Source organism: Carcharodon carcharias, chromosome 16, assembly GCF_017639515.1.
Source record: "Carcharodon carcharias isolate sCarCar2 chromosome 16, sCarCar2.pri, whole genome shotgun sequence".
NCBI lineage: Eukaryota > Metazoa > Chordata > Chondrichthyes > Lamniformes > Lamnidae > Carcharodon > Carcharodon carcharias.
This window is the reverse complement of record NC_054482.1, coordinates 104712625-104735061: the sequence shown is the minus strand read 5'-3', so window position 1 is coordinate 104735061 and position 22437 is coordinate 104712625. Positions and strand designations below refer to the sequence as shown.

The 22437-nt window shown below is 44.6% G+C and overlaps 1 protein-coding gene across 6 annotated transcripts in view; it reads left to right on the top strand.

Annotated features, from left to right (window-relative positions):
• LOC121288826 (volume-regulated anion channel subunit LRRC8D-like) overlaps positions 1-22437 on the top strand; it is a 94532-nt gene that overhangs the window by 24588 nt on the left and 47507 nt on the right. For 3 of the 6 annotated variants that reach the window (XR_005945459.1, XR_005945460.1, XR_005945458.1), the window contains one exon: positions 993-1695. The exons of the other annotated variants lie outside the window; for them this stretch is intronic. The gene's annotated coding sequence lies outside the window, so the exon portion shown is untranslated. Of the gene's footprint in view, positions 1-992; positions 1696-22437 lie in introns of those variants that run through there. 6 annotated transcript variants of the gene reach the window in all.

Below are 22437 nucleotides of genomic sequence, written 5' to 3'. Positions count from 1 at the left end.
GTTCCCTCCTTTCCTCCAGAATTAATTGTTGGTTCAATGGAATCAAAAGCTCCTGAGGCATTGGGGCTATTATACCAGTTAAGACAGTATAAGATTGGGCTGGCTAACAAGAGATTGATCTTGGTGCAAAAAGCCAGGAGAAGGTCATGTTTATCCTTTGTGGGAGTGATTGGGGCATAAATAGAGAGTTTTTTTACTTGTTTATTTTATTGTAACTTAACTGCTTGATGCTAGAAGCTGTTTGGTGCTTTTCTAGTAGGCTGGTTTGGTCCAGCAGGTCAGTTGATTAATTGTAAATGTGCTGTGATTATAAACAATGAAGGAAATCCTAATGGAGGATGAAGGAACAGTGGAAATACTAGATGAGTATGTTGCTCCAGTTTGTACAGAAGCATGTGGTAGTGGGAATGAAAGGGTACAAGAGGAGGGGGCTAGTAGTCACGATAACTATATGATATGAATGCAGAAGGGTCTGCTGGCAGCAACAGTAGGCATAAATAAGAATGAAAAAGCAAAATACTGTGGATGTTAGAAATCTAAAATAAAACCAGAAAATGCTGACTCAACAGGTCAGGCAGCATCTGTGAAGAGAGAAAAAGAGTTGACCTTTCAGGTCTGTGACATTTGGTCAAAACTGGAAATGGTTAGAAGTTCAGATCATAACTTCTGCCCCAATTTTCTATTTTTTGTTTGATAGCAGCTGTTGATAATGTTTCTGCACTCTCCACTTGTACCTTCTCCAGATCCACCATTTTTATTTTTTGTCTCTTTACTTGTCCCATTGCCATCTCCTTTTCACCTTGCACCATTATTCCTTCCATCATGCAGTTTCTTTTGCCTTCCACCCTATCACAGGCCTTCCGTTTTGTTTTTTCTACCCCTCCCGCTTTTCCTGCCTCTGTACTTGCTTAAACCGGTTACATCTCTAATATCGTCCCGTTCTGATGAAAGATCATCGACCTGAAATGTTAACTCTATTTCTCTCTCCTCAGATGCTGCCTACCTACTGAGTATTTCTGACAATTTGTGACTTTATACCGCAAGGTGAGGTATCTAGTGGAGCTACTACACAGGGTTACCTGCAGACTAAACACCAACTGCAGTGTTGTGTAAATGGAATTCAGCAATCCTGCAATCAATAGATCAGAGCAAGGGTCTGTCTCACAACCAGGCAACTAATGGGAAGCTGCAGGAACACTCCCATCCTCGACCACCAGTGGGAGGGAAGGTTTCAGTTAAAAGTGCCAAATGGATGATCCTACTCTGCCTCAAGTAGCGAGCTAATTCAGTTTATTCCATGTGACATTAAGAAACAGCTGACTGCACTGGACACAGCAATCAACATCTCAGTGCTAAGTGCCGAAGATCTATTCACTAGAGACAGCAGCTCTCCTAGCCAAGACATTACGGTACAACTATGACACAGGTATCTACACAGCAATGTAGAAGATCACCCAGGTATATCCCATCAACGTGTTTAAAAAAAAAAGTGGACAAATCTAAATCAACGCTGGGGCAGGGTTCTAGAGTTCACCGTCATACACCATTTATGAGAGACAGGTTGTCGCTGGACTAGTAATCTAGACATCCAGGCTGATGCTCTGAAGATGTGGGTTCAAATCCCATCACAGCAACTTTTGGAATTTGATTTCAGTTAATAAATATAGAAAATAAAGATTGGCTCAGTAATGGTGACCATGGAAGTATTATGGATTGTAATTTAAAAAAAAAACCCATCTGGTTCACTAATGTCCTTTAGAGAAAGAAATCTGCCATCCTTCCCTGGTCTGGCCTACTTGGGACTCCAGACCCACCGCAATGTGGTTGACTCTTAACTGCTTTCTGAAATGGCCTAGCAAGCCACTCAGTTCAAGGGCAACTGGGGATGGGCAACAAATGCTGGTCTTGCCAGTGATGCCCACATCCCATGAAAGAATGAAGTTAAAATAAAATTATGGGACCACTTTCACTATACAGGCTGCAATAGATGAAGGAGAATACCTACCACCATCTTTTGGGTAACTGAGGGTGCCCATGGCTGCCACATTCCAAGAGCAAAAAAAACATGCTAAATGGATCAAGTTCATTGGTTGTACTGTAGTTGGAAGATTGGGTTCAGTTTTGGTCCATGCTGTTAGAAAGGATGTCAAGGACGAGGAGAAAAGGATTAATTAAAATGAGACCAGGAATGAGAGCCTTTATTTAAGACTGAGTAAGAGAAAATGAAACAGAAGTCTCTGGATTTTGTGGTGGTAATGATGGTGAAACTCCAATGAAACGGAGCAGCAACTTCAGGAGTCCACACTTTCATAGAATAATGTGGAAATCTGGAAGTTGCTATGAGTAATTCTGTGCTCTCTGATGTCCAGAGGTGGTGCCATGCCACTACTTATCCCTCCCACCGCACGCACACACGCAAATGAAATCTTCCACTCTTGGGCAGTTAGTCTCATCATAAAAACCCCTTTTTTAAAAAAAAATTACACCTTGTTGAATGAAGTGTAACAGGGTTTTTAACAACATACTAAGCTCATAGTTCCAGCTCGACACCCTCCTGACTGCCCTTGAAAAGCTAATTTTATAATTGTCAAATTTCTTCATTATGATCAATTCCCCATTTAGAAGTTACTTTTAGAAGCTAAAATAACATGAACAATCTTTTATCTAAATCCAATCATAATCAATTATTTCGCTATCTTTAATTAAAAGTGAAGGATAAAATGCTTTAAACTTCCTCGTTTGCTGTCTGTCAGAATACTTCAATGTTTACCCTGCTTGTCGACATCACTGCTGCTGGCCACTGGGAGATCTCCTTGACTTGGTGCCTGATTTAAACTCATTGGGAAAGGAGGATCCTGTGCCACAGAGATTGCTTTGTGGGCAGCTTTCTCCGAGGTCAGCGGTGAGCGCCACCACTTTGCCACTGGCTACAAACTGTCTCTGACTAGCCTAAAACTGGTTGAATGGTATGATTTTTAGTAGCAGATAGCAATTAGGGTTACAGCCTTGTGTGTGAGAACCGGTGAATAGAATTTACTTATGAGCTACTAGTGTCAAATCCTGTGTGGTGTTATAGCGAGGTTCTCGCCCGGCCCATGTGCGATGTAAACTGATAGATATGTTTAGGCAGGCTCTCTTCCTGTTTGTTCCTTCCAAATAAATCTTTGCCAGAAAGTTTTCTTGTTTTCTTTTAAGCTGTGGTTTTGTTCTCTCTGACAACTCCCCTGTACTTTTTAACCCCTCCAGCAAATTCTTTTTTTTTTAATGCTGGTGCATCTACCCTTGATGAGACCCCCTTCCACTGAGGTTAGACTGAGTGAAAAGCTCTACCAGATCACACAGAAATTGCCACCAAACTAACCCTCTCCTTGAGCCCCGCAGATTTTAGTGCTGGGAATCAGGTGCTCAGTGGAATGTGATGAAGCCGTGTCAACGTTCTTGTGTTGCAATCTTGCTATTTCTTAATTATCCTATCAGTCCCATTTGTCCCAAACCTTTTTACTTGCTGTGTAACTCTACAATCCTATCAATATTAGCTTTATTGTCAAACTTTGACCTGTTAATTCTCATATGCATTTTTAAAAATCCTCTCTGCTTTTCTTACTGCCATTTGCTGCAGATGCTCATTCCTACTTTGCTGAGTACTTGTATTGTTCAAAAGAAATTTGTAACCTAGCACTTTGCTTCTTTTGAAATTGTACTCCTGTCAGTTTACTAAAATGCTACTGTAAAAACTTGATATATCCCCTTGAATCAACATTTTAGGGGGGGAGAGAATAGAGGGCTAATAGGTGACTTTCAATCTTGTTCTGATAATGTTCAAGCCTGTAACCAGGTGACAACACAGCTATCATCTTGAGTTGCCAGCCTCTCTCTTTAACAAGTGGCTGTAAATAGTTAATTCTCCATAAATTGGTTTGATTAGTATTTTGGAACTTTGTTGAAAGTTAAGTAGTGCTCTATATATACTTAACGCATTGCCTAGCATTCAATGAAACCTTCTTCAGAGAAAGAAGCTAGGTTTCCTATAACAGGCTGAAGAGCTTTCTGACTGTTTTATATTGGACTGCCTTGCTGAGATGGGTTGCTTGAAGCCATTGGGTGCGTGGAATTTAAACTTGCTTTAGGTCCCAATTTGATTTGAATTTCTGATGGCTAACTGGACACGAGGTGTAATCTTTTTATGGCAGTCTTGAAAAATTAGCATTCAGGGGAGTGTAACTTTACTGAAGTAAATGGGAAAATGTTTTTATTACCCAAAATGAACAGTATGTGTTCGGGGGAAGTAAAAACTTAAATGGTCTGGATTTTGCTCTGAGTGATAACGGAACAGCTTTTGCCATTCACTTCATGTGCAGTAACCAACCGACACTTGGCGGGTTTGTGAGCTGCAATGTCTACTCATGCACCATCCATCCCCTCTATTATTTCCTCGTTTTCCATTATTAATTCCCCAGCCTCATCTGCTAAGGTGCTAACTTTTACTTTAGCTACTTCCTTCCTTTATATATACTTGAAGTTCTTGTTGTCTGCTTTTCTATTTCTTGCTAGTTTGCTCTAATAATTTCTCGTAATGTAATTGGTTGGTACACCTATTGGCTGAAGTGACCCTGCATCGAATAATTAGTGTTCTGGTTACTTACCTGTTGTAGACTATGATGTCTAAGGTGCAGCTTCTTAAGCACTTTGTTTTCTAAAATCTCAGAGGGTCATTCTGACTTATGGTGCAAATTTTAATTAATTATTCATGAACTGTCATGTGCAAGAGTTCTAAAGAATGCTAATTATGTATTTGAAACGTGCCTTCTATAAAGGTGTGATTAGCACCCTGAATTTGATGGAAAACCTTCCCTTGTTCAGTGAAGTTTCAAAATCCTTGAACAAAAATTACTTTTAAAACATGAGTGGAGTGGTTCAACATTAGACTTGTAGCTGTAGAATATATATGAACTATACTAGCAGTTCATTTCGAGCCTCGTGATCTGTAAGTATTGTTGATCTGGTGGTAGTTTGCAGCATTGTGCAGAAGAGAGGAATTGAAATTAAACAGCACAGCAGAAGTCCATGATAGTTAAACTGAGTCAGTGAATCGCAAATCAAAACCACTGAGAAAAATGTTAAATCTGTGACCAAACACATGTGGTGAAAATGGTGCATAAGAGTGCTTGAACACAATATTTGTTGGGAGAAAGTGGAAAGTACTTTGCAACTCCTCTCCCCATTTTTGGTTTAAAAAAAAAATGGTTCTCTAGTTTTCAAACACAAGGCAACATGTGACTAAGACACACATGAATTAATGGAAGTGTTACAACAACTTGCATTTATATAGGTAAAAGCAAAAAAACTGCGGGATGCTGGAAATCAAAAATACCTGGAAAAACTCAGCAGGTCTGGCAGCATCTGCGGCGAGGAACAGTTAACGTTTCGAGTCCGAATGACATTTGGACTCGAAACGTTGACTGTGTTCCTCTCCGCAAGGGTCGCTCGGACTCGAAACGTGAACTGTATTTCTCTCCGCAGATGCTACCAGACCTGCTGAGTTTTTCCAGGTATTTTTGTTTTTGTTTTGCATTTATGTAGCGTCTTTAATGTAGTAAAATGCCCCAATTATCAAACAAAATTTGACATTGAACCACATATGGCGAAGTTAGGGCAGATGGCCAAAAGCTTTGTCAGAGCTAGGTTTTAGCGTGTGTCTTCAAACAGGAAAAGACAGGGTTAGGGTGAGAATTTTGGAGCTTGGAGCCTGTGCAGCTGAAGGCATAGTGAAGTGGTGAAAATTGGGGATGCGCAAGAGGGAACCACACTCCGACCTGAAGGCTGTAAAGCTGGAGTTGGTTACAGGAGTTGGGAGGAGCAATAGGGAGAGGTTTCGAACGGATGATGAGGGTTTTGTAATTGAGGCATTGCCTTTCTGGTAGTCAATGCAAGACAGTGAGCAGGTGGTTGGTGGATGAGCAGAATTTGGTGCAAGTTAGGAGATGGGCAGCAATCTTTTCAATGAGCTCAAATCTACAAAGGAAACAAGCTGGGAAGCCAGCCAGGAGCGCATTGGAATAGTTGAGTCTAGAGGCAACAGAGCGTTGCCAGCAGCAGATGAGTTGAGGCAGGGGTGGACATGGGGTGAAAGTTGGTATCATGGGTAACGGAGAGCCTACAGGGTCGAAAGCTCAGCTCAGTCAAATAGGACGTTGAGATTGCGCTAGTTAAACTTGAAAAAGATTTCTGTTGCCATGCTGTATTACTGCATTCTCTACCTTTTGTAAATAGGTTCCTACAAGTTGTCCAAGGCAATGTGTTAACAATTGCTCCTATCTTTTTGGAGCTGATGTTAATTAACTTGCTTCATTCTTTGAATAAGCATGATCTTATTTCTGCTTTTGATAAGGAATTGCTAAAATGCCTCTCAAAATGCGAAGTTAAATTACTCTTGCACATTAACTTAGTCAAGTGAAACATATTAAAAACATTTGTCATTTCTGTATATCATCTGTAATACTGTTAATTTGTTACAATTATTGGACCCATGGATAAAATGCTTTTACACAGATGAGTCCCTTAATGTATTAAGAATTGTTTTTAATTGATCAAATTGCAGGTTTGATTCAGGATTTTTCTTCTTGAATCCTGTTTACCTGAGGTCATCATCTTTATTACAGAACACTCTGCTACAATCTTTGACACCTTTAGCCAGCACCACCACTATTAACAACCCTTTGACCTTTTGTTTATGACATCCTTCTCAATCTCTCCTTTGCCTCCACCTATCATTGGCCTTCTATCCAGCTTCACCTATTCCACCCTGCTTAAACAGTATATAGTTCACCACATTTCTACTTCCCTGTAGCTCTGAAGAAGAGTCATATGGACTCGAAACGCTAACCCACTTTCTCTCCACAGATGCTGTCAGACCTGCTGAGTTTTTCCAGTATTTTTTGTTTTTGTCACGGAATTCCAGCATCCGCAGTATTTTGTCTTTAACTCTGCTACTTTAATTGGATGAAAACAATAAAAATCTAAATTAAATGTACTGAGAGGTGTATTTATATAGAGTTTGTAATTGTGAATGTACCCTGTACATCTCCAGCCCTGAACAGCACAATCCTCAAAAATCAATAACCTGATAGAAGACTAACCATGGTGCTTTGAGTAGAAATCAAAGGCCATGTTGAGGGAAGAGCGTGGCCTCGCTTTAGAATTTCTTATGCAGTTTATTTTGCATTAACAGCTTAGTAAGAATCTTCATTTATTTTTGTTTTAAATTTTTAACAGGGTAGTTGTTGTCCATCTTAACTTAAAAATAACCCCTCCCCAGCAATACCATGAATCTCCTTCTTCAAGACTTCAAAATCTGCCCGAACTAACATTGTAAAGTCAATGAGTTTCTTTATTGAACAGTTTACTAAAGCTGAGAAGTGTCGTGTTTCATTTGGGATTGGCACTGGGATGCTGTAGCTCATCTTTGACTCTGCACTAGGGAAAGGTGATCTTTGCTAAAGTTCTTGCCTCTGAATGGTATCTGATGATTACCACAAGAAGGGCACAGATTTACTTGTTGGGTGGGTAACAGTATCAAGCCTGGCTGTGGTGGCCATTTTTGTTTATTGCTCAGGCTTGTGCATATAAATACCTGGGGCTGATTTTTTTTCTCTCCCATATGGGAGCGAGTACATCATTTGGGTGGAAATATTGTGCCATACTGGTTTGCTCCCATCATCCCTCCCCTAGACTATTTTCCTGGAGGTGGATGGGGGTCAGGAGGGCTATCTGCCCCCAAGTGGCTGGAAGTCATTTGAGGCAAGTTAGTTGATTAGTTATTGAAGTCAACTGGAATTTCCCAGTTAGCCTCTGGCCACACCCCCAATCCTCTTTCTTTCTCTCTCTCTCTTCCCCCACCCCCCGGCCAGGCTTCAGGGACTGGGCCGTCTGCCTGAAGTTGGTCCTCCTGGTGCCAGACCTAGGGGCCAGCGCTTTGAGGCCCTCCCTGTCTGCTTGGCCTGAGCTGCAGTCTTAGGCTGCCTTTGGAGGGGTTATCCCAGCACAATGGTAGCCTGGCTGCTGAGGCCTTTTTTATTTCAAAGTTCTTAAAATGTGCAGAGAGGGATCTCAAAATGGAGGCATCCTCTCTCTGTCTCCTTTACCTGAACTGCAAGCTTCCTCACCTTCCAAGCTGGAGGACTGCCTATTGGCTCTCTAGAGCCCACCTGCCAACCTTAATTGGAGGGGCCAGCCCACCTTTGGCCGCTGATTGGCCGCTCTTGAGGGGACTTGACAGGGTAGATGATGTGGGAGAGACTAGAACTAGGGGATACAGTTTAAAAATAAGGGGTCTCCCATTTAAGATGGAAATGAGAATTTTATTTCTATCTGAGGGTTGTGTCTTTGAAACTCTCTTGCACCGAAAGTGATGGAGGAAGGGCCATTGAACATTAAGGCAGAGGTAGATGATGGAATTTGAATTCAATAAAAATCTGCAATTAGAAGTCTAATGATGACCGTGAAACCATTGCCGATTGTTGTAAAAACCCAAATGGTTCACTAATATCCTTTAGGGATATGGTCTGGCCTACATGTGACTCCAGACCCACAGCAATGTGGTTGTGATTGACTCTTAAATGCCCTCTGAACAAGGGCAATTATGGATGGGCAATAAATGCTGGCCCAGCCAGCGACGCCCACGTCCCATGAATGAATAAAAAAAAATACAAACTCACGCAGGAAAAATTTTATTTTTGTCAAACTTGCTTTTGATACACATGTTGTTTGTGAGTCTTTATCTTAGACAAATACCTTTTAGGCCTATATCTTAGACAAATACCTTTTTATCTAATGAGTTTTTTTGTGGAAGGTGGCGAGTTAGATCCAAAATTAGCACAGTGGCAGGAAACAAATGGTAATGGCCGATGGATGTTTTTGTGAATAAAAAGGAGTTTACAGTGGCATTCCACAGGGCCCAGTGTTGGGACCCTTGCTGTTTGTCGTATATGTTAATGATTTGGACTTAAATATGGCAGGCATGATTGAGAAATTTACAGATGATACAAAAATTGGCCGTGTTGATAGTGAAGCGCATAGCTGTTTTCTCCAGAACATATAAATGGTTTGATTGAGTGAGCGGAAAAGTGGCAAATGAAATTCAATCCAGGAAGGTGTGAGGTAATGCATTTGAGGAGGGCAAACAAAGCAAGGGAAATACTCAATAAATGAGAGGATATTGAGAGAGGCAGTGGAGGTGAGAGACCTTGGAGTGCATTTCCACAGGTGCCTGAAGGTGACAGGATAAGATGGTAAAGAAGGCATATGGAATGCTTTACAAAAACAGAATTACCTGGAAAAACTCAGCAGGTCTGGCAGCATCGGCGGAGAAGGAAAGAGTTGACGTTTCGAATCCTCATGACCCTTCGACAGAACTAATTAGAAATAGGAAAGGGGTGAAAAAAAAATATGGAATGCTTTCCTTGGACAAGATATTAAATACAAAAGCAAGAATGTAGTGCTGGAAGTGTATAAAATGTTGGTTAGGCCATAGCTGGAATTTTGTATACAATTCTCGTCACATTGCAGGAAGGACATAATTGCTCTGGAGAGAGTACAGAGGAGATTTACAAGAATGCTGCCAGAGCTCGAAAATTGCAGCTATGAGGAAAGATTGGATAGGCTGGGGTTGTTTTCCTTAGAAAAGAGGAGGCTAGGGATTTAACCTAATTGAGGTGTACAAGATTGAGGGCCTAGATGGGGTAGACAGGAAAGACCTGTTTTTCCTAGCTGAGGGGTCAATTACCAGGGGAATAAGAACTAGGAGCAGGAGTAGGCAATTCAGCCCCTTGAGCCTGACCCGCCATTCATTACGATCATGGCTGATCTCATTTCGGTCTCAACTCCAATTTCCCACCCTCTCCCCATAACATTTCAACCCGTTACTAATTAAAAATCTGTCTATCTCCCCCTTTAAATTTATTCAGCATCCCGGCATCCACTGCACTTTAGGTAGTGAATTCCACAGATTCACAACCCTTTGAGAAAAGTAATTCCTACTCATCTCTGATTTAAATCTACCGCCCCTTAGCCTAAAACTATGGCCTCTCGTTCTAGAATGCCCCAGAAGGGGAAACATCCACTCCACGTCTACTTTGTCTATCCCCTTTAGCATCTTATATACCTCAATTAGATCTCCTCTCATCCTTCTAAACTCTAGCGAGTATAGGCCTAAGCTGCTTAATCTCTTCTCATAAGACAAGCCCCGCATCTCTGGAATCAATCTAGTGAACCTCCTCTGAACCACCTTCAGTGCAACTACCTCCTTCCTCAAGTAAGGGGACCAAAACTGTGCACAGTACTCCAGGTGTGGTCTCACCAATGCCTTGTACAGTTGCAACAACACTTCCCTATTTTTATACTCTATTCCTTTCACAAATACCAAAATTCCATTTGCCTTCCTTATTACCTGCTGTACCTGCATACTAACTTTCAGCGATTCATGCACGAGGACACCCAGATCCCTCTGCACTGAAGCATTCTGAAGTTTCTCTCCATTTAAATAATAAGTTGCCTTTTTATTCTTCCGACCAAAATGGATAACCTCACAATTCAAGATGATTGGTAGAAGGATTTAGAGGGGACATGAGGAAAAACATTTTCACCCAGAGGGCGGTGGGCATCTGGAATTCACAGCCTGATTTGGTGGTTGAGGCTAAATTGCTCAACTCATTTAAAAGGCACCTACATCTGCACCTGAAGTTCTGTAACCTGCAAGGCCATGGACCAGGTACTGGAAGGTGGGATTAAAATGAGTGGCTAGCTTCTTTTTCTCTTTTTTTTTGGGCTGGCACAGATATGATGGACTGAATGGTCTCTTTCTGTTGCATAATTTTTTTCTATGGTTTCAAACCATGAATATAAGTAGAAGCAAAAATATATAATCTTGTGTGCATTTTGATTTGCATATGAGCTGTTAATGCTAAGAAATGGATCACTCTGTAGTTAAGGCATCTAGTGACCACATCAAACACTACCATCAGATATAACAATGCTTGATGCAAAGTAAAGCTCCTATTGATCTGTCCCAATTGCAAAACAACACCATTTCCAAGAGAGATTGCATTAATGCCCCGTTGTGGGGCCTTTTTATAACCAGCAATGGGAGAGGACTTCTGTCTCATCAGTTTAGGCTGGCTCTTAATGTTGTTTAGAGGTGGAAGGTCAGTATGTAAACTACTTGTAATCTATCATTCTCCCACCATTCTTCCAAGCTAGATTCTGGGCATCAGAAAGTGGAAATGTGGTAAATGAATCTGGCTTTGGTTAAGGTGCTGCAGCATATAATGGTGTAGTGTTCATATTCTTTAAAAGCAACAACAAAAAAATAAATTTTGCTGTCAATGTGCCTATAGAGACCATTTAGGTCTTGTTCTTTGACATTGTGGTTCCTGGGAGAATGTTTTGTGCAGTTTGCGATTTTTTTTTTTTCCTTGTTGCGTGGGATGAAGGAAACATAGCTGTTCTGGTTTAAGCCCTGAGCATGTTCTGTTATGTCTATCTGAAAGTAGTTGTCCCCGGAATTATGTCTCACGCGGGTTATCTCCAGCAAAGGGTTGAACATTGCAACTCTCTACAACATAAACCATCTTTTGAAGGAACCCTCTGCTTTCCACAAGTTCATGTGTATGGTAATGACTTCAGCATTTTAGGTATTTAGTATTCCACAGGATAATTGATAATCTGCCTACGATCAGTTGTGCTGTCTTTGTTTACACAACTTGTAAGTAAACGATAAACTGGTTGGATGAGTTTAGATAACCTTTGGTGAGAGTGAATTCCAATATAATTAGGATAGGTAATCAAGACTTTGACCCGTTCTATACTGGGGCCTGGACTGTAAGTGGAGTGAAAATCCAGCCCTTGCATCCATCTTGGGAGTATTTCACCATGCCACATTCTGTTCTTTTGTGTCTTCTCTTGTTTATCTTTCAATTTCTGTCACACTATGATTTACCTTTTATCACAACTCTTCTATGTATTCCCTGACTCAGTTCCCTTGTAAACATGTTTGATTTAAAGCAGGCTGCTATATAGAATGGAATAGCCAAATTCGGTAAATCTCAATGCATACCCATATCAGATTCTGTGGACAGTGCCCCCAGTCACCACATCATGGAAATAGAATGTCACATCTCACTAGGCAGATTCAAAACAAAGGGTGTATCTTCTGGTCCCACTAGCAGCGGAAAGCTTGGTGAGCGGGGCAACTTAATTTACTGTAAGGCCAAATATCAGTTTCTCGACAGTGGGAACTTAAGCTCTCAGTACTTTAAAGGTGGGTCGAGCATCCCGATGAACAATATCGGGAAGTCCTTTTGCCTGCATTAGCATGTCATGCATGCTCATTAAAAGGCCACCTCAGCAGAATTAAGCAACCCCTCCAAATTAAGTTCCCCAGTGAGGAATTAGAACGTTCATTTATGTGCAGTTGTAAAAGTGGCATGCACCTGGGTGAGATTAACTTCTTCCATGATTTATGCTCCCATTGCTGCTGCATTGTCCTCTTTGGGGAGCGTCTATAAATGCCAGCCAATGCTTGAGACCAGGTGATGACGGCACAAGTTGCGTGGAGGATGACCAAGGAAAGGAAGGAAGGAAGAGTTAGCGGGGAAGCTTGGAGCAGTGACCGGGCAATGGTTGAAGGCATAGTGCAGGCTGTCCAGGTGCCCTTTTTAAATAAGGCACCTGGACCTTCGACCCCATGAGGTAATGGTGGGGACCGTGACTTCCTGTCTACCCTGCCAGGAGATTCGGCGAGCTCCTCGCGGATCCAGCTGAGTGGTGCAAGATTGCATGTGGTCAGCCGTCCCAACCCCGCTTCCGCGCCTGCCACCGAACTTAGACTCCAGAATGGAAGGTTCCGGTTAAAACCTTTGTTCCTTCCAAGCAGCGAGTTTTTTTTAAAAGGCCAGTCAATAAGGAGGGAGACTGCGGGTCTGATTTTCAGCTCTAGAAAACCCAATTTACCCACTTTTGCACACGCCCATGATTTTTGTCTTTTAACATGGTTGTTGGGTTCACAGTTCATTTTGCGAGCCGTGATAGGGTGGTTGAGGAGAGGGGATGTGGAGGTGGACTCTTTAGTAGGCCTACCTTAGTTCTCCAACACAGCAACCCAGCTCCCAATATTGTCTAAACGTTTTTCACCCCCATACCACCCCATGCCCCTTCAGATCGTCCATGCAACCTCCATGCCCTGCCTGCCGCCTCCATAGGCACTCCCCCAGTACCACTCTGTACACTCCATGTTCCCCATTTACCCTCCATAGTCATTTGGCCGCTTGTCCTAATATCTCCTCATCTGGCTCACTGTGACATTTTTGCTTGGTAATGCTCCTGTGAAGCATTTTGGGGACATTTGACTATGTTGAAGGTGCTATATAAATGCAAATATTTGATAACAGAGGCTCTTTCTAAATTTGTGTAGATTCTGCTAGATAACTGAGTTAGGTTGAAGTTTCTGGCTTTGCTTTTTACTTACCGGCTGATGAAAGCTTAATGGACACATTGTGCAGAAATTTCCTCTTAAACCTTGATTGCATGTATCAGAACAGAACCTGATATTTTACCACCCAGAGTGGCCAGCATACCTAAAAAAAAAATTTTTTTTAAAAAAGGAACTGAAATTTTCCTCTTCAAATGTGCCAATAGTTTGGAAGTAATAATTGTCTGTGAGATTCAGTGAATTTCATTGATGCCATTCATAGTCAACAATGTGGTAAGACTTTCTAATTGTTGAAGATGGGTTTCTCAAGCAAATTCACTTGCAGTGCAAAAATTAATCGGCAAATGTAAGAGAAAGTCTGAGATACGAACTGGTGAATTAATAGCTCTTTCTTTGCAGTAGCTTAGACTTTGGCAAACTGGCTTCTTGTTTAGGGACAAAGTCTAATAAACATGCTTAATTCATGTCCTGCAGTAAATATGATAGCTGAGCCATTGATTGTTCCAGTGATGGCTACACTTTTTTTTTATTCATTCATGGAATAGGAGTGTCGCCAGCAAGACCCATGCTTCGTGCCCAACCCAAATTGCCCTGAGAAAGTGGTGGGGCACTGCTGCAAGTAACTAAAAAAATTTGAACAACAGGCCAAGCAAGTCGTTTCACGCTGCTACTATGCAGTGACTATACGAGTAGTATTTTCCACTAACAGGATGCTCCCATCAATCCAAAAGAATGTTCCACCTACCAGACAATTGAACAGTGTTGTGTAATGAGTTTCAATGCTGGTGTGATTCTAGGCACGTAGGTTGTACGATTCGTTGGTGGAATCGAGCAGCATATTGTTTTGGATGTTCCGAATGTTCATACTGACTGTACTCGATAACTCGCACTTGCAAAGCCCAAAACAAATCGTCTGCTGTTAGATGTGTTACCATGATTGGGCAGCAATTGCTGAACGATCCTGAGTGTGCTAAAAGCTTCACTAACAACCAAGTTAAGATAAAAGTCGACCACGTAACTGGTTCACTCTCGCTTGCTAGCAGTGACATATATTCTTACACAGGGACCTGTTCTCTGAAAACAGAAGGAATGTGTTTAAGCCTTATGCCTTTTTTTGAATTACCCGTGAGCTGTGTCTATTTATGTAGGTGAATGGGTAGCATGTTCATTTATCCACAAAATGATATATTTCCCCTGTGGAGTCCTATGGCAAATTTAGAATCTCAACTGAACTGGCTGAGATAGGTGGGATGTGTACAAATTATTCTCTCAAATTCTGGAATTGAATAGTAGGGATTGGGGTGCAGGATTGATACTCACCTGAAATTTGAACTTTGCTATCAAGTTGCCTGTTTATTTAACACCTGGCCTCTCCATTGCGATAGTGCTCAGCATGGGCACTTGAGGTAGAGAAAGAATTGTCTGTTTGAGTATTACACTCAAACTGATTTATCATGCAACGGGAAGTGCTTTTTTAATATTTTAGGCTTAAGTCCTCACTTGGATGTATGAATATTGTGATTTGAGCACTGTTTGTAATTTGAACTTTTTTTTGATAATGTTTTTCCTACTATTGGGTGCCATAAAGACCAATTAATGTACACACTTCCTGTAGAGCTGAGTATGCTGTTCTGATACAAAACAAAATTTACTTGATAATGTCTTTCCTACTATTGGGTGCCATAAAGACCACACACACACACACTTCCTGTAGAGCTGAATATGCTGTTCTCATACAAAACAGAATTTAATGTGACTGATAATGTGCAGCATGGTACCTATAATCGAATTTCTAGGAAGCTAAGTTAAGCTTACTGGAATTGTGACAGATGCAATCTGCATGTCATTGGCAAGTTTCAGTACTTGTTTTTGATGCATTTTGTACTGTCAAGGTCCAAGGTTCCCATGAAACACTCTAGTCCTAAAGCCCAACATGGGATCTACAGTTGGAGCTCCATATCCCTTTATCCGTGCCCACATTTATCCCTGTACCCCTTCAGCTACAGTCCTTTAGAAAGCATCAGCCTATCCTTGCACAGATTCATTGTGGGACAATTTTTTTTAACAGTTCAGCGCAGCTTTAAGTAATATTGATGTCAGTGAATTCTTCAAAGCATCTGGCCATAGAAAAATAAAGGCCTCACTGTTTTCTTTTGTGCACCATGGAAATGTAACATGTTTCAAACAGCAGAATAATTCTCGTGACTTGCCAAATGCCTTCAGTGGCCATGTGCACACTTTTTAAACTAGGTTACTGGATACTCTACAGGGATTCTCTATTGTGTGTGGGCTGCTATACAGCTATGGGAGGTTGCAGACAGTCGGCGGAATTTTCCATTCTGGAGACCTAAAGGGCGGAAAGGTCAGCGTGATTCCCACTGGGTGGTGGGATGGCTGAACACGTGTGATCTTCTGCTAGTCAGCTCATTAATTATGTATCAGCAAGGAGTTCAGTGAATCTTGTGGCAAGGTGGACAAGAAGTCATCAGCCCTGCCATTACCTCATGGGGTCCAAGGGTCCTTGCGCCATATTTTAAAGGTCATCCGGACAGCCATTTATTCGGTGCAGGCCAGGAGCCCTGCAATACTCCTCCAGAGTCCTTGTGGCTGCAACTCATCCTGGAGAAGCTCCTATGCGTGAGCAATCCCATCTTGGGTGCCTCCAGCATTGCCTTAAGCTATCGCTAGATAAAAGCACCACTGGAGATACACCCATGGTCATGCCAGTGCTTCCGGTTGCAGTGGTCCATGATTGCCAGCATCTTTACGTTCTAGAGGCCCTGCTGCATCTTGCTCCTCAGGCCCTTGCTCCTCCTGATCCTGTGCTAAGGAGAGTGATGGACCCTCCTTCTCCTCATCTGGATAAGAGCCATCACCAAGATAGTGTTGCCTGAAAGTGATACATTTAGTGAGCATGTCCTTTACAGGTTTCCCTTCATCTCAAAGCCAGCAGGCCAGTGCTAAGCTCTTCACCTGGCCTCCTAGACAAGGGATCTCCATCCCCACTCCTTCCTGGTAAAGGACATCATGGAGGACCAGAGATGGGTGTTCCTCTGGTTCATACGTGACTGCGCTTGAAGACATTGCTCTGTGACCAGGGTGATGAGCGCCATGTGCAAGAAGCCTCCCTCTGACAATATTCAACTTGTCTCCACCACCCTTGAGACTCTATGGAGAGACCATTGCCTTGGCAGCATGGAAAGGTTAACCACATGATCCCTTGTCAGCCATGACCATTTACCTGGAAGGATGGAGGTTTTGAGTCACGGCTGTCCATCAGCTGTGCCTCCACCTCCCTCCTTCCCTTCCTCCCCACCTCTGATGGCAACAGATGGCAAATTGTACAGAACGAAAGGCAGCTGCACACCTTTCTGAGACCTCTGTTATGAGACCCATGAGTCAGGAACAAACCTGCTGCCGTGTGGGCTTTACCATAGAGAGGATAACACAACGGAGCATAATTCACATCCAGTTGCCCCCTTTAATTATTAGGGTGTCCTTATAGTTGGCCACTTGTACTGACCTTGAACTCCACCCACCTGAAGAAGGCCATCCTCCCACTTCAAGAGATCTCAGTTATTGACGAACTGCATGGTGAAGGTTAGATTTGAGAGATGGTGCACTCACCTTCCACAATTAGTCTGCCACCTTCTACCCTCCTTCCCCCTTCCTCTTCACCCGCACCCCCCCCCCCCCCAACCACCATCATCCTTGACCCACCCAATATCACCATTCCTCTCCCCTCTGACACCCCTGAAATTCCCCCCGTTATCCTGAACCTTATCAAGATCCACCTCCAGATGCCTTCCTTCCCCTTGAGCTGACAACCCGTTACCGTACCCATTCCCACCCTAACCCTGCCCCCTCCTGTTATCTGAACCACCTGTCTCGCCCCTCTCTGCCAAGCCACTCCCACCCCCACCCCCTTGGCAATAAGACCTACACCTATCAGACTCTCACCCTGGACCTGCCTTCCTCCTTTCTGACTGACTGTTCCTCCCTATCACCAGTTCCCCGAGTTCACGTCTCAGGACCCCACCAGCCCTGCCTTCTAACACACTCCCTCCCCTTCCCTGGTAAGCCAGCCTCCCCGTGTCCAGCCTTCATTCCACCCCTCCAGCCTTTGCCTGCCTCCTATGTCCAGCCTTGGCGCAGCTTTAGCTAATAGCACTTGATAAGGCGAAAGCAACACCTACTGACTGCAAAATCATGGACGCCAGGCGCAATGCCAAAAACTGAACGTTCTAAAGTCTCGCTGGCAGGGTGCTTAACTCTGGTGAGGTGGCCTCTCAATGAGCATTCATGAGATGCTAATGAATGCAAATGAGGTTCCCGACATTACTCAGCCGGGAACTCGATCCATTTTTAAACCTCCTTGGAAGTCGAGAGAACAGAATTCCGAACTATTTTTTTTATTGGTGGGAAGCTGGTTTTTCCGATCATGCCAAATTTAATGCCCCCGCTCACAATGATTCCCAACGCTGGTGGGAGCGGAAAATTCCACCCAGGTAAATTAGAATCCGCGCAACCTGCTCCCAGATTTCTGCCATTTTTATGATCCTGACGATCTGTGTGGCAGCATAGGCAGCCTCTGAGGTGACATGCCATCTGACGTCTCCTTACCTGCTCTGGGGGAAGTGCCTAGTCTCTGCCCAGCATCATCATTAGACAGGTTGAGTTAAAGCTGGGAAGCTACAAGAATCATAGATGTGAATCTGTGTCCAGCCGCTCGTCAGTGGGTGGAATTGTCGGCTCTTCTTTGTGGTGGGTGTCGTGGTGGGTGTGAATTCAGCAGAAACTGGTTTCACGCTGGCGTGAAATCACAGCAGAATCATCCGATGGTGTCTGCCATAGCGGATTGCAAAGGAAGGCCCAACCGGAATCGAGCCCCCCCCAACGCCCGATTTACCGTTACACCGACAGGAAAACCCGCCCGCCCAGAACCTGCTTGGACAAGTGTAAAATCGGGGCTTACCTTTTAGGGTCTTTCTCAGATTGCAGGCGTCCGAAGAGGTGATTGATGCTGGAGCCGTGCAGCTCCCGGACCCTGGAGGAGCACACACATCGCAAGCTGGGTGGATTCTCATGGCCGTGGCTGCACCGCCAAAGCAGCTTACGGAAGGTGGGAGGTCTCCCCGCAGCAGCTTCAACTTCACTGAGGCTTCGGAACATCACGGACTTCACCGTGGGCTCATGGCACCTTTCGTGGTCTCCGTTGAAGCTTCGGACCCACTACTGAACTTCATGGGCTTTGCCACGGGCTGGTACGGATGATTGGCAAAGGTGGGTGGAGAAGAAGGTCTAGGTGTGTGTGTGAGAGGAAAGTGTATCTGAGGAGGGGCTGAGGTTGAAAGTCGTGTGGGGTGGGGGTGGGGGGGGGTGGTGGTGCGAAGGTGTTGGGTGGATGAGGTTGGGAGGGGGAAGGAGGGAGTACAGGGAGGAGGAGGGCGTAACAGGGGAGGAAGGTTTAAGGGAGGGAGTCTAGAGTGGGGAAGGTATCCGGGGGAATGGGTGGAAGAAGGGAATATGGGGATGGGTGGAATGTCCAGGTGAACTTAACAAGGGAGGGGTCTGTGGAGTCAAGAACTGCCTTCTGGGGAGCGAACTCAGGGTGGGCATGGTAGGATGGAATGGTGATTGTGAGAGGGGGCAGAGAATTGGGAGGATGAGGGCGTGTTGGTGCCAGTAGAAGGGGTGGTGAGGGCGTTGGTGGGGTCACAGAGACAACCATGGACCCTGGGGTTGGGACAGAGGAGGTCGGAGGGGTCAATGTGGATGGGGGAGGGATTTTAAGGAAGTCAGGGGACGCGCATATTCACCTGGATATTCGTGAGGGCGAAAGGGTCAGGCTGTAGGGTAATGTTGGGGAGGTCGAAGGTGATGCCAGTGGGGTGGACTGTGATGGGGGCAAGGACATGGGTGATTGGGGGAGGGGAAAGGAGAGGCGAGCTTATCAGAAACTTTACTACAACCATTTTTCAGATATTGAAAGTGGGCGGAGCCTTGTGTTGGACTGGCGCAGGTGCTGTATGGGAGTGCAGTCAGTGGGTGGGTGGAGATGCGGGTCAGCTCAGATGGACAACTGAAAGAACCCCAGCAGGCAGCAGTGTGATGGATGAAGGCTCCGTGTGCATGAGGCTCGCATGAGGCTCCAAAAGGCCCTGCCACCCACAAGTACAATTCTCCCTTCAGATTCCCTCCTGGCCCTGGCTGTGTGTAGCTGAACTGCTAATGCGGGCGGGATGCAGGTGGAGGATTCGTGAAGCCTGTCAATGAAGCTGAAAAACATTACACGTTATTCAGTGAAAGTGACTACATTTCCAGATTATAAAGTGACAAAATCTGTTCACCCATGCAACCACTGAATTTCTTAACTTTTCTAGGCCTACCGCTACTAGGTGCTGCCCTGATGTCATCAGCAGGGGCAGAGACAGCCCGTGCAATGATTGGTCCTGTTGCCTCTATTAATTTGGCGTGTGTCCTCTGGAGAGCTGAGGCCTTGATGGTCTCAGTTTGTTTCGGCTGTCCTCTTGTGGGCCAGCTGCTCCCTTTTTTATGACACAGGACGAGGTTGAGGGGCTCATAGGCAAAGAGGACTCTGAGGGAGTGGACAGCCTCTGAGATTCCTGAGTGAATGACCCAGGGATGTCCACCTGCCGCTGCTCCTCCCTTTGGGTGCCCGAGGGCCCCAGCCTGACTCCTTGAGGAGAAGGTGCACCTGGAGGGACATCGAAGTGCCCCATTTTCACCCTTGCGTTGCAACTGTAGGAACTCACCCTTGGCTACCGTGATGGAGTGCAGGTCTGCGTTCTGTTGGACCAGAGTCTCCATGGCATCCACCATGCTACCCAAGGAGGCCTCAATGTGCGTACTTGTGGGCACCATTTCATCAGAGAGCAGGCAGACACACTCCTCCAACTTGCATCCCACTCCCTGAGGGATTCCAACAGTTGTGTGATGTTCCTTCTGCTGACTCTCCACAATGAGCTGGGAGCCAAATCCAGAAGCTCTTCATCTGACTCAGGCCTGGATGATGCCTCTTCCCCAGCAGTTCTTTGAGTGCCAGGGTGCTCGGCTGAACCTGCCTCCTCCAGCTGCGGAAACACCTCTGTGTGGTGACCATCAGATTGTTAACCCGAACCTGTTCTAGATGTAGGTCCTACCAAGGTGTGTTATTCTGTGCTAGTGGAGATTGTGGGTAAGCGCTGTGACTAGTCTTCCAGGCTACTTATTTCCAGCTCTTCAATGGAGGAGGTGTCCTCTTGGCTGGAAGTGAGGACCTGGATGGGACTGAGGGACTGGCTGGCTGAGGGTGTCGGTTGCTTGGCAGAGCTTCCTGTGGACCAAAGTAGAGATAATTAGTGCATGTCAACAGAGTCAAAAACAGGAGAGAGAGCACTCATTGAGTTGGGAGGGATGATGTGGTGCAGGATCCTCATGCTCGCCGCCGACCTCACCATCACTGCAGGCATGGTCCATGTCTTCACCAGTCAGTGTGAAGGCAAGCTCCTCAAAGTGAGTGAGGGGCCTAATGTCGGCTACTCCATCACGCGGTCTGGGACCTCCCTCTCCTGTTGTGAGCCAGCTCCTCCTGCATAAACACAGATGAATGTGAGCAGGACATATGCTGCGACAGGTGATAAGGATGCGTGGAATGTTTGTGTGGTGAGTGGAGCCATGGATGGGATAAGGACCTGAGCTCCAGAAGATGAGAGTCTGCAGGAGATGTGAGGGTGTGTGTGAGAGTTAGTGGTGTTGTCCTTTGAGGTATGAAATCCCCGTGGATGTGTGATGGGTTTGGAAGTGTGTTGAGAATGATGAGGTGGTTGACTTACCCTGGCGGAACAGATGAGATCATTCATCCTCTTCCTGCTCTAGATGGCTGACCCCACCTCTGTGCTCCGTTGGCACTGACTGCTGCTGCCAACACCTCCCAGGCTGGATTGGTGACTCTGGTGGACCTCCTGTGGCCAGAATGGGCTAGAGGCCTTCCACTACATGCAGCAGACACCCCAGAGAGGCAACACTAAATTTGAGGGCTGCCGTCACCTTTGCTTTTGGGGCCATCTGTCACCTGCAGCAGTTCAGGTCTGTGCGCTTTAAATATGGTACCCGGAGCGAGGAGGTGTTGAGGTCACGGCATGGCGGCCAAAACCGAGCCTGCCCACCAGCAACCTGATGTTTCCTCCTCGTTTCCTGTGCATGCATTATTAATGAGGCAGGACATGCCAGGAAGTGTGGTGAAAATCTGTCATTGCAGCTGGTGGGCTAAACGTAGCTTTTTGCAACTGCTGCTACAATTAGTGCAATTCTGGGACGATTCTGCCCAGTATCTCCCACACTATCAGCCTGCACTGTAATGAAGACATTTCTTTCCTAAATATACAATGGGAAATCCCTTGCCACCTTGGAATGTTAGTGCACACTTTATGGTAGGTTATCTTCATACTTTCTTTAAAGGAACACATGGTCACTTTAATCGATGGTCTTCCTCACTAATGCTTTTTTGTTTACAGAGCTTTTTTGTTAGCCTGAACTTGAGGTCGTTAATCGGAAGTAGTAGAGCAGGGATGGGGAACCTTTCTGTTATCGAGGGCCTCTCTCACACACAAAAAAACCAGTCACGGGTCACACACACAAAAACCAATTTAATTAATTTAGTTTTACAGAGAATACAATAACGTTCAACTCGCCCACTGCTTTAATGCGATGGCTGAGTTTGCTTTTCCTTAATGAGTCTTGCTATTGTAGAGGCATGAATACTGTGGGATGTGATTGCTGCTGGTGGTGACCTTTAAATGGTGGAGCTTTCCTAATCATCACCTTCTCGAGGGAAATTAGAGATGGGCAATAAATACTGGCCTAGCCAGTGACGGCTGCATCCAATGAATGCATAATAAAAAGATGGCACAGTCTGGACTTGTCTCCCTTGCTAAGCTCAATTTAGGTTCTGG